Consider the following 11,889-nt stretch of genomic DNA (forward strand, 5'->3'; position numbering starts at 1 on the left):
TAATCTTCTTAATATTTCTGTGTATTTGTTGAAAATGTATTTGTAAAGCTATATATGTATTATAATTATTGAAATCATCTCATCAAGATGTACTCACAACAGCATAGTAGTTCTTATAGGACCTATATGCTATAATTCCTTATGGTTCCATCTGTATCATAGTAGCTGGTTGTAAAGAGTTAGTATATACAGACAGAACATCATAACTAGCCCTCAGATAAAGAAAACATTTCAGATCTCATATTTCTCTCATCATTTCATATTTCTAAGCACAGAAACTACATTTTAGTACTTTACAAATAAGGATAGAGATGACTACCATGTCGTTATTAGGGTAAAAACTAAATACCCACAAAAAGGAAAATACTTGCAATTGCAGTCTTTATTAAATTATTATTTTCTTGATACTGAGTATTGAGCTCAATGCCTTTGGCAAGTACTCTACCATTGAGCTCTTCCCGTGGCTCATATTAATGATTTTTTAAGGCAGTATACTTAAAGATATATGTCAGGAGACTCCTCAGTGAAAGGAACAAATTGTCTCATCACAATAATACTGCTGATCTAATGTGTTCAACCATAGCTTGTGTTGTTCCAGAAATGGCTTTAAAAAATGATGAAATAAAATAAAATAAAATAAATCATAAATAAATACATGGCAAAGTTTGAGCAAATTAAAAATTAGAATAAGGCTACATAACTTAAGCCATAATTTGCAAAACATCAAACAGTAGCTCCTTTCTATTTATTGGGAGTAATGGCAAATTTGCTCTAGCAATTTATATCAAAAAGGGTTGGAGAGAGAGTTATGTGATTCATTTTAAGACAAAAGGCTTAGGGAAAACATACTTCTGGTAGAGATCAAGAAATGATTTTGCCTGAGTACTATGGAACACCAATATGTGGAGCACAGTCATCTCAACAACTAGCATAGTAAATTCTGCAATGAGATACCTGAGTGTTTTCAAGACAGACAAATCAGTCTGTTGTTATTGAGTTCTAAATTGATCTGAATGTGTTGGGCTATCCTTCAGGCAACCTAAACTTCAATTCTTGTGGTTGCCCTTTGTTTACATGCTGCAGTGAACATGAGATGTCTCTCTCCATGGTAAGCATCTCATGGGAAAACACACAGCCACAGACTGGAACAATCAGCTGTTAGGCTAGCCTGCATTCTCTGGAGAGAATGACAAACTCCCAGCATGAATACCTCAGGGAGAAATCTTCCTCATTTCCTCCAAAGGGAGAAGAACCCAGATAACCATGTGCAAGGCCAATGGTTTCTCAGGATTGAATTCAGGGCCCAGTGGAAAACACAGATAAAGACACAAAAAATCCAGAGCCATTCACAATGGAGCCCTCACAGCACTTGCACCTTTACTAATATAAGTCTGTCCAAGGGAAAGCTCCAAGATCAACAGGGAGGGACAACAATGTATGCTGAGACACTGGAGGTGTTAATTTGTTTATGGAGGTTAACTATAAGCTGGACATGGGGTCATCTAAGGAAAATAATTTCTTTGGCTGTAAGATGAATGCTCTACATGATTACTTCTTCCTGGAAGTCATGACTGAGTTGAGTCTCTTGTCGATTCACACCATTGCTATTTAATAACAGCAAAACCATGCTGGGTACCGGGAGGGAACAAACTCATTTATTTTCTCTGACCTGAAACATTGGGGGCATTCCCGATACCTTGCATTGGGTCCTTTTATACTTTTTCCTGTCAGAGCTTTATGTTTTCAAATCCACTTTCTTAAAAGCTTCTTTAATTAAAAACATTATTGAAATCACAAGTAAAACTTTCAATGATAATTACCTCCTTGGTAAGATAGTTTGCTAAACTTTGTAAAGTTATGTTTACTGCAGAATGCTATACTTTTCAAAAACCCTGAGTAGTAGGTAAGATACTTGATTGTTGTTGGTCAGGATTTTTCAGGTGGTTATCCTGCATGTGGTTTTCTTAACTCCTAAGAGAAAATACTCTTGTTCATTAATTTTTGCATGATTTATTGTCAACATTTCATTAATTTTCACTTAGATGAACAAAATGATTCTAATGGATAGTTCTTTCTTTCAAGCATTATTGCTATGATTAATTAAATCTAAATGAGGAAACTCACTTCATTATGTGCATGGTGGGACAGACTACAGAAAACTTGCATCCTTCTAGTTTTACTAGAAATGGTTCTTTACAAAAAAAAAAAAAGACACAGTTCAGTGCTTCATATTTGTAATCCTAATTCCTCAGGAGGCTGAGCTCTACCCTGGTAGGGAAGTTCATGTGATACTTAAATCCAACTAATCACCAAAAAGCTGGAAGTGGAGCTGTAGCTCAAGTGATAGAGTACTAACCCTGAGTAAAAAAAAAAAATCTCAAGGAAAGTACCCAGGCCCTGACTTCAAGTCTCAGTATTGGCACAGGAAAAAAAAAAAAAAAAGCACAATTCTGTCAGGGAAGAAGTTTAAAACTCCAACTATGTTTTCCTTTAGCAAAAGTAGAATGTTTTCTTAGAAATACTTAAATTCTTAACCAGATAGAAAGAAGAAAAGGATTTTACTCATTTTTTAATTTTATTTATGGAAAGTGTTTGGAAATTTCCTGCAACATAAAAATTGATATAAAAATTCACTTAAAGGGCCATCTTGCGTCCCAGCATGTGTGCCTAATCTCAGCTGGTCTGCTCCAACCCCCTGAGTGCCAACCCTAGTCTCCTGCAGGGCCCCATTTCTTTTTTTTTAGTTTTTATTTATTTTTTATTGTGAAAATACTGTACAGAGGGGTTACAATTACATGGGCAAGATAATGAGTACATTTCTTATCAAGCATTGTAGCCTCCTCCTTTGTTTCCCCTTTCCATCCCTTCCCAGCTTCCCCCCCCCCACCCAATCCTCCCCCCCACACCAAAGTTGTAAAGTTCGTTTTCGACATGACAACTTGTACTTCTCATTGTTGCAACGGGTCCACCTTGTTTTTCCCCTTCCCCTCCACAAATTATACCGACATCAAATACAGTGAAAGCAGGGGTTATACTGTGGAGGAGGGACATACAAAGCAACAAAGAAATAATCTTATAAATGCATTAGAAACAAATGCATGAAAGAAAAAACCATTTGAATACATATCTTCGGGTTCATTTTCCTAACATTACCTTATCTGACCTTTTCTGCTTGACTCACACATATACTAGATATTGCAAATAAGGGAAACCATGGGACCTATGTTACTTTGGGCTTGGCTTACTTCACTTAATATAATTTTTTCCAAGCCTTTCCATTTCCTAACAAATGGGGCAATGTCATTCTTTCTGATGGAGGCATAGAATTCCATTGTGTATATATACCACATTTTCTTGATCCATTCATCTACTGAGGGGCATCTGGGTTGGTTCCTTATCTTTGGCCCCATTTCTAAAACTCGCTAAACTGCAGACACAAGTGTGCATTGGTGGGAAAGGAACTGCTCGTAGAAAGAAGAAGGTGGTTCACAGAACAGCTACAGCAGATGACAAAAAACTTCAGTTCTCCCTAAAGAAGTTAGGAGTGAACAATATCTGTGATATTGAGGAGGTGAATATGTTTACAAACCAAGGAACAGTGATCCACTTTAACAACCCTAAAGTCCAGGCATCTTTGGCAGCAAATAATTTCACCCTTTCAGGCCATGCTGAGACAAAGCAGCTGACAGAAATGCTTCCCAGCATCTTGAACCAGCTTGGTGCAGACAGTGTGACTAGTTTAAGGGGACTGGCTGAAGCTCTGGGCAAACAATCTGTGGATGGAAAAGCACCACTTGCTACGGGCGAGGATGATGATGATGAAGTTCCAGATCTTGTGGAGAATTTTGATGAGGCTTCTAAGAATGAGGCAAACTGAATTGAGTCAACTTCTGAAGAAGATATAACTTGAAGAAGTTACAGGAGCTGCTATTTTATAATATGACTGCTTTTTAAAATTCTTTTGTTTATGGGTCTGATAAAATCTAGATCTCTTAATATTTTTAAGCCCAAGCCCCCTGGACACTGCAGCTCTTTTCAGTTTTTGCTTATACAAAATTCATTCTTTGCAGCTAATGAAGCTGATAAAGCCTGGGAATAAAGGTTGAAACAAAAGTTAGTAAAATTGTTTGCCTAGTAAAAAAAAATCACTTAAAGGATTAAAATATGTGCTTCTCTGTTCATCATATTCGTTGGTGAAGATTTATTCTCATGCTTAATATTTTATGCCTCTTCCAAAATCAATGTGTATTTCTTAAATTGGTCCTAAAAGCTAATTTTATTTAGTTCTTAAAAAGATCTTTTAATTGAATATCCAATGTATGTTACTACTTCTACATATGACTGAGATTTTAAAAAAATGTATTCCCTAATCAAAATCATTCAATATCTTGGCATGATGAAAATTTGGTTCCCAACTGAAGAGTTTAATTTTAATAGGACAGTTCCTAGATATTCCCATCTGGTATCCACATTGGCAGAATTGTCTATTGTGAGAAAGGGAATAGAGTTAATCAAAAAGGCAGTGTCTAAAGACTCAAATGATTTTCATTTAAGTTAGGACTAATTCCTAGCAAATCTGGACAAGTTACCTCAATCCTATCAGTCTCTGTTTCTTTATTTGCTACAAAAATAATTAGTAATTCATGGATGATCTGAGAGCCAAAAATGTTTTAATAAGGATAAAAAACATTTAAACTAAACAATGTGGGTAATAAGTGGTAGCATAGCTAGCACATCTTTGTGGTACCAGGGGAAAGAACAATATAGTTGTTAATTTGATAAATCATCTCCCATCCTCTCAAACAAGCTTTATTTGACCCTATTTGCTTTATTTGACCATATACTTTGATTTGCCTCGGTATGCCCCACAGAAGCAGTACTTATTGCATTCTCTTTATTTTTTCCTGATATTCTGACCATAGTCCCTGGTGACCACTCTTTTTTTTTTTTTTTTTTTGTCAGTCGTGGGGCTTGAACTCTGGGCCTGAGTGCTGTCCCTCAGCTCTTCAGCTTAAGGCAAGCACTCTACCACTTGAACTACAGCACCACTTCCGGTTTTCTAGTGGTTTATTGGAAATAAGAGTTTCACGGACTTTCCTGCCTGGGCTGGCTTTGAACCGTGATCCTCAGATCTCAGCCTCCTGAGTAGCTAGGATTACAGGCGTGAGCCACCGGCACCCAGCTTGTCCACTCTTATCTTCACCGCTGTTATGCAGTATTTGGGGAACCTCTATCATTGTATCATTGGCTTCTGTATCATATGCTTCTATTACAGGCTGCATATTAAGATACTGCTAAAATATAATGGGAGAGGAGGAAGGGGAAGGGAAGGGAGTATAGTAGGAAGGGAGGAAGAGGACTGAAATGGGAGATGGATGGAAAGGGAAAGGAGGAGAGAGGGAGAAAGGAGGAGAAGAAGAGAGAAGAGGGGAGGAAAGAGAAGGGGAAGTGTAAGGGGAAGAGGAAATATGAATGAGCCAATCATGTATTATTTCGAATTATGTAAAATATTCTGTTTTCAAACTTTAACTGTAAAGGGATACTTTCAATTCAAAGAGAAAATAAAACGTCTTAATTTATGAGCCAAAGTGAGAAATAACAACTTATTTTCCTTTACTTCAGTTACGTGTACTTTGATGGTTCCTTCCTTTACCCAGCTGACAATCAGGTGCTATCTGCCAGTCATAGGCTACCCTGGGCCAAACTAAAGCAGGAAAATGTTTTACCTGGTTACATTTGACTCAATCCAGGCCTACACGTACTGAGCATTAGAAGTAGATATACTGCTGTGTATGAGGGATGGAACATACATGTTCTCTCTTGGAGTGCTTGGTCCACTTGTAGAAACAGTTTCTTCTTTGAGCATTCCAGTTTGGAGAGTGATTGAACAAAAAGATGGATGAGTGGAAGATTAATAAGGAGCCTCAAGGGGCTGGGAAGGTGGCTTAGTGGTAGAGCGCTTGCCTTGCATGCATGAGGCCCTGGGTTCGATTCCTCAGCACCACATAAGCAAAAAAGAAAAAAACCAGAAGTGGTGCGGTGGCTCAAGTGGTAGAGTGCTAGCCTTGAGCTGAAGAACTGAGGGACAGCACCCAGGTCCAGAGTTCAGGCCCCACGACCGGACCCAAAAAAATAAAAAATAAGGAGCCTCAAAATTTACTCCAAGTCAGTCTCAACCTATGATATATGTATTATAATTACAGATTACATACACGGTACAGTTTTCATTAGAATTGTAATTTTATTAGACATTAAAACATTCCATTACCACTGCTTTTTTATTTAGTTGCCTCTGAATGCATCTTCTCTTCTATATACAGAACAGCTCCAGATAAGGATCTGGAGAAGGATCAAGAAGACAACTTTTTTCCTGCTAATTTATTTTATTGGTATCTTTTTTGTTGTTGTTCATGGGCTTGAACTCTGGGCCTGAGCACTGTCTCATCTCTTCAGCTCAAGGCTAGTGCTCTACCACTTGAGACACAGCACCACTTTGGTTTTCTGGTGGTTTTATTGGAGATAAGAGTCTCACGGCCTTTCCTGCCTTGGCTGGCTTTGAACCTCAATCCTCAAATCTCAGCCTAGGATTACAGGCATGAGCCACCAGTGCCCATATATTGGTATCTTTAAAAAAAAATACTTTTAAGTAGTTGTACAGAAGAGTTGCTATTCGACAAAGCAGTTTAAGAATTCAGTGCATCTTGATAAATGTCACCCCTTTCAACATTTAACCCACCCCTTCCAATTCACTCTTCCCTCATTTTTCTTAAAATTTTTAGGATGTATGTATTGAATTTTAACAAAGCAATTTATATACACAGTGCATCTTGATCTGTGTCATCCCTTCAACATTTCACCCCTCCCTTTGACCCACTCCTCTCCCTTATTTTTCTTAGTTTTGTGGTATGTACAGTGAATTCTTGCTTTCATTCTCCCCCCTTTCTCCCTTCATTCATCTACCCTCTTCCCTTGGCCCTAACCCAGCTCTTGCAAATATCCATTTCATGGTACCTTGTTTGTGCAAGAATCACAGAGCTTTCCCACTAAAAGTTCCAGGTTCCAAGTACTCCTCAGTTCTGAGCAAACTGGGTCACTGTCTCCATAAAGATATCATCTTAATCTTTCCTCCCCATACTGTTCAATGTATCTTGCATCAGTGAAATCTGGTAAAGATACTGTGTGACAGTATCTGAGGGTGTTGAAGAGAGCCTCTTCAACAATGGTGCTGGTTGGCTATACCCATGTCAAAAACTGAAGTTAGATCTTTATATATCACCCTGCACCAGAATCAACTCCCAATGGATCAAAGACCTCGAGGTAAGAGCAGATACCCTGAAAACATTATAGGAAGGTATAGGGGATATGCTAGGGCTCCTTGGCACAGGTTGAAACTTCCTAAATAAAGACTCAGAAACTCAGAAAGGCTGGATACATAGGATCACATTAAATTGCAGAGCTTCTGCGTGGCAAAGGACATAGCTAGCAAGATAAAAGCCCACAGATTGGGAGAAGACCTTCACTAGCCATACAACGGACAAGGGCCTCATATCTAAAATATACTTAGAGCTCAAAAAATTAAAACCCCCAATAACAAATCCACAAAGAAACAACCACCTCATTAATAAATGATAAAGAATTAAGTAAAATTAAAAAGTGACTTCTCTGGAAGGAAATAAGAATAGCCAGTAGACACATGAAGAAATGTTCAACATCTCTGGCCATACAAAAGGATGCAATCAAAACTACATTGAGATTCCACCTCACCCAGTTAAAATGGCCATTATCAAGAAAACAAATAATAACAGATGGTGGCAGGAATGTGACCAAAAGGGAATGTTATTACACTTGGTAGATATGTAAACTGGTTCAACCACTCTGGAAAGCAGTATGGAAGTTCCCCAAAAGACTATATATAGAGCTCCACACTCCTAGACATTTACCCAAATGACCACAAACAAGGCCACACTAAAGCTACCAGCACAACTATGTTCATCACAGCATTATTTGCCATAGCTAAGATATGGAATCAACCAAGGTGTTCCTCAGTAGATGAATGGATCAAGAAAAATGTTGTATATATACACAAGGTAATTCTATGCTTCCTTCCACCAGAAAGAATGGCATTGCCCCTTTGATAAGGAAATGAAAAGACTTGGAAAAAATCATAAAAATCATATTAAGTGAAATAAGCCAGACCCAAAGAAACATAGGCTCCATGGTTTCCCTCATTTGTAATAATCAGTATCTGTCTAGGATAGTCCTAGCAGGATCACAATAGTTCAACAGCTATGTACATATGACTGTATAAAATGATGCTAATTGAAATGAATGTTAAGAAATGGAAACAAGAGGTTTTGGGGATTTTGTTGTTTCTTAAAATGTACTATGTAAAGTTATTTTTTTCATTCATTTTTTCCTCTTTTGGGTTAACCCCTGTTGGCACTATTTTTGTTTTTGTTTTGTTTTGTTTTTTTTTGGTACCCTGTATCTTGTATATATGTTTATCTAATTTGGGGAAGAGAAGGGGAATTAAAAAATGATGAGACAAAGGACAAAGGGTGAACCAATACAATAGTGATACTTATAAGGCACTATGTTTAAAATGAACTTTACACCTTGGTGGGGGAAATCGAGGGGGATAGAAAATGGGAGAAAATGAGGGAGAGGGTAACACTGTTAGTCAAGAAATGTACTCATTAACTTACTTATGTAACTATAACCCCCTGTACATCACCTTTACAATAAAATAAAATATTATTTTTAAAAAAGATACTGTGTGATGAGTGCTGAACTTGACTCCTCATATATTCCATCCTAGAAATTCTCACCATCTTGCCTGTGTCTGGTTAGAACTGGGAAAGGCTAAGCAATTTGGGTGGAAGAGATGTAAAGAGAAGCTTTCTAGGGACTTCTGGAGATAGCAAATTCTTTCTGGAGATAGCCTCTCTCCTGTTAATGACTTAGTACTTTCTGCACCCATCCACCAACCTTGAAAAAACTAGGGTTGGAAGAAAACAACAGAGTCAGTATTATAGACAAATAAGGAAGAAAAGGAGAAAGAAGGAACAGGGGGAGGAGGAGGAACAGGGGGAGGAGGAGGAACAGGAGGAGGAGGAGGAGGAACAGGAGGAGGAAAAGGAGGAGGAACAGGAGGAGGAGGAACAGGAGGAGGAGGAGGAGGAACAGGAGGAGGAAAAGGAGGAGGAACAGGAGGAGGAGGAACAGGAGGAGGAGGAGGAGGAACAGGAGGAGGAAAAGGAGGAGGAACAGGAGGAGGAGGAACAGGAGGAGGAGGAGGAGGAGGAGGAGGAGGAGGAGGAGGAGAAGGAGGAGGAGGAGGAGGGGGAGGAGGGGGAGGAGGGGGAAGAGGGGAAAGGGGAGGAACAGCTGCAGCATCTAGGTTCTTGGTGACTTGGTAACATTATTGATCTGTGAAAACATCAACCTGAAATCTACTCTGTCTCCGACTACTTGTTTGTAAACAAATATCCTAGAGTATAAGCCAGTGTGAATCAGATTTCTGGGGTTTTTTTTTTGCTAGTTTGTTCTAGCTGAGGCATTGCAGTTGGCAATTGTGGAAAAGTCATGATGATTTTAATTAGAAGGTATCACGTTTGTGTAAAAGATTCAGCCTGGTAGGAGGAAACAGAGCCGGATAGAAGTGATTGCTTCAGCTTTATAAAGTACAAAGATGAGAAGTGAAAAGAATAAAAGACTTGAAACAATTAGATGGCTTGTCCCGCAGTTTAAATTACCTGGAGTTTGTATTGATTGAAATTCTGAAGTTGATTTGTTAAAAAGTAAAACTTGTAAAACCTACATACTTTACAAGAGTGCTAAAGTCCCTGATTCCATTAGTAAAATCTAATCCTAGCATGCTTTTCTGGTCCCATGCTGCTGCAAGTCCTTGATGAATTTATTAGATTTTGTTGAATGGGGATAGTATCTTTGATACTAGAAATGTGAGATCAGGTTACAAAGGATAGAGATATCAGATCTCATTTTCTGTGAGTGTGTGAGAGAGAAAAAGATTGATAAATGACAGACAAAAACAAAGAGAAACCGAGACAGAGAGATGTGGGGAGGGGCAAGAAAGAAGTTTCCATGAAGTATTCTGCTTTAAACTTACCATGTAAAGCCAATTTTAGTATTCCTAAGGCTAAAATAATGTATAGAGATAAAATAAAGTAGATTAGGAATTCAATACTTATTTAATTATTCATTCTGTATCTCGAGATTACATCCATCATAATGGCACACCCACCTAGAAAACAGTTACCAAATCTCCATTTTAAACATCATGAGGGAGTATGAGAACAGCAGGTTGAAGCAAAAGCAAGCATTCTTTGCATTACATTATTAAATGGAACACTTAATCAGACTTTTTGCCAAGACAAAACTTCCCATTTATAGTTATAAATAGAACTATGGGAAAAAGTGTTTGCAAACTGACAGGCAGTGGAGCTACATTTGCTGTCTAGTCATTTCAGTTGGCATTTGTCAAAAAAGATGCTCACAGATACCCTTGGAGACCGTGGCTTTAACTAGTTCTGTTTATAAATTTACTCTGAAGTCTGATGTCCCAATTTGCTAAATAGTACATTTTTTTTCGGGAAAGAGATGTCATATTCTCCTCTTGCTTCCTCCTCTTTCATTTCTACTTTGTTGTTAAGTCATGGGCAAGTATACAAGCATTATATCAGCTTTTCTTGAATTATCTCATAGAAAAGCACTAGTAAGATTTGTAACCTGCATTTCAAAACAGTGCTCACAGGAAGCCATATTAAATTTACCCAGGTTAAAACACACACACACACACACACACACACACACACACACACACACACACACACACAAGCAAGGCTTATGTTTGGCTAGTGGTTGCTCTAAATACTGCTTTTGTCCTTTAGAGTTAAAGAAATGAAAAGCACGAGTATTGCCTGTTGCTAGGTAAGATCTTGACCTAAGGTATATAGCATGCAGGGAGGAATTAAATTCTGATGAGTGGGGTAGGGATAGGATGTTGCCCAGGGGCAAAGTGCCTGCATATCAAGTACAACATCCTGGGTTCAATCCCACTAACACACACACACACATACACACACACACACACACACAAACACACACACACACACACACACACACACATACACACACACACACACACACACACACACGACAAAAAAATTACAGTTAAATTTTCATGTTTTTTTTCAGAAACCTCATCCTTTGAGAAATAAGTTCATGGAAAGCCAGGACTGGTAGACTCAAAGAAGACTCTCAAATTTGTATTTTAAATAATATAGTAGAAACTGACCCATGTTCTGATAGTGAATTTCTAAGACTCATTAAATGAAATGGAAGGTTAGAATCTCAAGGCACAATCAGATCTGAAGCTTCTGAAGCATTCCCAGATCAAAGAACATCCTGAGCTGGATTCATCGAGAGCTGGGATTCCCCACTACAGGTGGGCAGAAGAAACTCTGAGCTGATGGATTTGTGCCTGAACCATGGCGAGAAACATGGTTAAGTGAGTGATCCAGCTGGATTTAAGTGGGACACAAATTAGTTCCTTAGGGTCTGTGACACAGATGCCTATTGGATGAGTGCTCTGTTAGAAGCTAAACTAAAATTTACAAGTGGGCTATTTCTCTACATAGGTGATATGAACATCAAAGAGGAAATGCAAGATCCCTATATGCTTGTCTTCTGCTCTCCAGATGTTCCTCCAGTTACTTCCTTCCTTTCAGCCTGGCTTTTCTCTAGAAGGAAAACTTTGAAGTGGCTGATCAACATTTGAATTAGACCACTGAGCCTGGAATTCTTGCCATCTTGCCTCTGACAAAGACATAGATGGGTTATCAATATACTATAACCCAAAAGGCAAGG

At 38.3% G+C, this 11,889-nt stretch overlaps 1 pseudogene; it reads left to right on the plus strand.

Moving 5' to 3' along the window:
- The first annotated feature begins 320 nt into the window (after window positions 1-320).
- LOC138815876 (transcription factor BTF3 pseudogene) lies at window positions 321-4,106 on the plus strand (annotated as a pseudogene).
- The last annotated feature ends 7,783 nt before the right edge of the window (window positions 4,107-11,889 follow it).

Source organism: Dipodomys merriami, unplaced genomic scaffold, assembly GCF_024711535.1.
Source record: "Dipodomys merriami isolate MVZ:Mamm:240054 unplaced genomic scaffold, mDipMer1.0.p SCAF_11, whole genome shotgun sequence".
Classification (NCBI taxonomy): Eukaryota; Metazoa; Chordata; class Mammalia; order Rodentia; family Heteromyidae; genus Dipodomys; species Dipodomys merriami.